Source organism: Rhinopithecus bieti, unplaced genomic scaffold (genome assembly GCF_001698545.2).
Source record: "Rhinopithecus bieti isolate Rb0 unplaced genomic scaffold, ASM169854v2 scaffold_388, whole genome shotgun sequence".
Taxonomy (NCBI): Eukaryota; Metazoa; Chordata; class Mammalia; order Primates; family Cercopithecidae; genus Rhinopithecus; species Rhinopithecus bieti.
Genome location: NW_016803198.1, coordinates 66,956 through 70,971, shown reverse-complemented (window position 1 = coordinate 70,971; position 4,016 = coordinate 66,956).

The following is a 4,016-nucleotide window of genomic DNA, read 5'->3' as shown; positions in this document are numbered from 1 at the left end:
ACTGATCCAGGCATAAACTGAATTGCCAAAAAGAACAATAATGACTTCCAAAATTGAATCAGTAACAGAAAGCCTTCAACTAAAAAAAAAAATCCCAGGACCAGATATATATATGTACAACCACACTCTACCACATGTATCCATGTATCAAGAAGAGCTGGTACCATCCCTACTGAAATTATTGCAAAAAATTATGGAGGGGGAACATCTCCTTGAATTATTCTGTGAGGCTAGCCTCATCCTGATACCAAAACCTGGCATAGATACAACAAAAAAAGGGAAACTTCAGGTCTATATCCTTGGTGAGAATAGATGCAAAACTCCTCAACAAAAGATAGCAAAATAAATTCAGCAGCACGTGAAAAAGCTAATCCATCAAAATCAAGTAGGCTTTATCCTTAGGATGCAAGTTTGGTGCAATATACATAAATCAAAAAATGTGATCCACCACGTAAACAAAATAAAAAGCAAAAGCAACATGTTCCTTTCAAGAGATGCAGAAAAGGCTTTCAATAAACTTCAACATCCTTCTATGTTAAAGACTCTCAACAAACGAGGCATTGAAGGAACATACTTCAAAATAGTAAGAGCCGTCTATGACAAACCCACAGCCAACATCATACTGAATGGGCAAAAGCTGTAAGCATTCCCCTCGAAAACCAGAACAAGATAACGATGCCCTCTGTCACCACTCCTGTTCAATACAGTATTAGAAAGTCCTGGCCAGAACAATCAGGCAAGAGAAAAAAATACAAGGCATCAGGCTGGGAACGGTGACTCACGCCTGTAATACCAGCACTTTGGGAGGCCGTGGTGGGCAGATCACTTGAGGTCAGGAGTTTGAGACCAGCCTGGCCAACATGGCAAAACCCTGTCTCTACTGAAAATACAAAACTTAGCCGGGTGTGGTGGTACATGTCTGTAGTCTCCAGCTACTCAGGAGGCTGGGGCGGGAGAATTGCTTGTACCTAGGAGGCGCAGGTTGCACGCCAGTGCACTCTAGCCTGGGTGATGGAGCAAGACTCTGTCTCAAAACAAAACAAAACAAAAGGAAATACAAGGCATCCAAACAGGAAGAAAGTCAAACTATATTACAAGGCTACAGTAACCAAAACAGCAGGGTACTGGTACCAAAACAGATATTATATATATATATATATATATACACACACACACACACACACACATATATATACACATGCACACATACATACACACACACACACACACACACAGCAATGGAACAGAACAGAGGCCTCAGAAATAATACCATACATCTACAACCATCTGATCTTTGACATACCTGGCAAAAACAAGAAATGGGGAAAGAATTCCTGTTATAATGTGCTGGAAAAACGGCTAGCCCATATGTAGAAACGAAACGGATTCCTGTCCTTACAACCATACAAAAATTAATCCAAGAATGGATTAAAGACCTTAAATAGACCTAAAACATAAAAACCCTAGAAGAAAACCAGGCAATACCCATTCAGGACCTAGGCCATGGGCCCAAGGACTTCCATGACAAAACACCAAAACAATGACAACAAAGCCAAAATAGACAATGGGATCAATTAAACTAAAGAGCTCTGCCATAGCAAAAGAAACACCATCAATGAGCAAACAGGGCAAACCTACAGAAGGGAGAAAATTTTGCAATCATACCCAAAGCAAAGGGCCTAATATCCAGAACACAAAGAACTAAACAAATACAAAAAAAAAAGTCCAAACAACCCCATCAAAAAGGGCAAGCAATGCCAACATTCATAGCCTACATCTACTAAGCCACTCCCACTCCCAGGACTCCTTGGTAATCCCTGCAACCATCAACTACTTAACTGACCATCTAATGTGAATCAGCCCTCTTTGCTTGTTTCATATTTAGCACATAATTAACCTTTTAAGACCATATTAGTCTTCGCTTGAACCACATTAAAAAATTATTGAAAGGAATTATTTCCATGTTGATTTTATGAACCATTATTTTGTGAAATCCATCATTTGGCAGTAAAGATAGAGTAGCACTTAGTTACTGCAGAACCAATTGTAATGACAATCACGGGAATTTTATCGTAAAAATTTTGATGAACGTGGGTTAGCCTAGTTTAGGGCTACTATAAATAATCAAAAAAGATGAACTTATCCTTTGAGCCCACATGCCTAACAACTTTTTTTTTTGGTTATATAGCATCGATAAAAGAGGCAGTGTAAAAATTTAATTACTAGATAGAACAAACCTTACAAAATATTGGTACTAATTTAAGTTCTCCCAGTAATTAAGAATTTCCATTTAATTTAAATCTTTCAAATACCTGGTTTATAATACTTCAAAATAATAGCTACCCCTCATGGAATAATACTGCATTGTCGGATTGATTGCATTTCTTTATACTAAATGGGATTGAGGGATTAGATTTTGGGAACACATTTGAAAATGCTTTTTTTTTTTTTTTTTTTTTTTTTTTTTTTTAGTAGAGGACGGGGTTTCACCGTGTTAGCCAGGATGGTTTCGATCTCCTGACCTCGTGATCCACCCGTCTCGGCCTCCCAAAGTGCTGGGATTACAGGCTTGAGCCACCGTGCCCGGCCCGAAAATGCTTTTTTGATAAATGCCTATTTAAGGAAATTGACCATGATTCTACTAAATTTTCTTGCTTTGTGTTAGTGCTTAGTAGGTTTGTGCATCACACAAAGTTACAAGGTTTTGGATGCTTAAAGTGTTGCAAATACTTCTCTGTAGTTTGAATTTTTACTGTCTTAATGGTGACTTACTGATAAACGTACTTAAATGTAAACTAAATTAATTTATCAACCTTTTTCTCTATGATTAATGCTTTCTGTTTCCCAATAAAAAAAGTCCCTACCCTAACGTCGTTATAATGTCTCTATTATAATTTCTTTACAGTTTTGTCTTTCACTTTAGTTCTATAATCTACTTAGAGTTGTGTTTGTAAATGGTGTATGGTTGTACTTCATTATTTTCCATAGCACCATTTATTGAAACGGCCATATTATCCCTATTGTTTTGCATTGCAAATTTCATAAATTTAATGTACATGAAATGTCCTTATGTAGTTGATTATTTTGGAGGACTTTCTGTCCTGTGCCATTTGCTTATTTATCCAGCCTTACACTAATATCATGATTTTTATAAACTGTAACTTTATAGTAAATATTAATATTTGGTAAAGCAAATAATCCCAGTATGATCAACTTCTTTAGAAGTGTCTTAGCTATTATGGATGTTTTGAAGTTCCATATATATTAGTTTACTATGTGCTATAAAATATTACTATAAACTTAGTGGCTTAAAGCAATACACACATATATTTTCTTATAGCTCTGGAGCTAGAAGTCCAAAATCATTCGTGTTGGGCCAAAATCTAGCTTTCTGAAGGCTCATATTTCCTCCAGAGGCTCTAGGAAAGAAACAGTTTTGTGCTTTTTCCAACATCTGAAGTTGCATTTCCTGCATTCAAACAGAGTGGCCATATCATTCCAGTCTACCTCTAAGATCACATTGTCTTCTTGTCTTCACTGTAAAATCTCCCCCGACTCCCATTTGTAAGGATAATTGCGATTAGATTTACACCCAGCTAAATAATCCAAGCCAATTTCCCCACTTCAAAATCCTTAATTTGATTGTTTCTGTAAAAAATGTTTTTCCATACAAGGTAATATTTACAGGTTCCAAGGGATTAGGACCACGATGTCTTTGGGCACCATTATTCAGCCTATTATACCACATATCAGATCATAATCATTCTCCTTTCTTTCTTTTTCATTGACATACTTTTTTGCTTTATGTTTCAGTTATATATATGTGTGTGTGTATATATAACAAAGAATGTATATATAGGTACATACATAGTTTTTTGAAGATATATACACATGTATATAAACATGTATACATATACATGTATGTGTACATATTGCATTTCATAATTTAATTTTTTGGGGTATATATACATATATATACACACACATATGTACACATATACATATATATATATAAA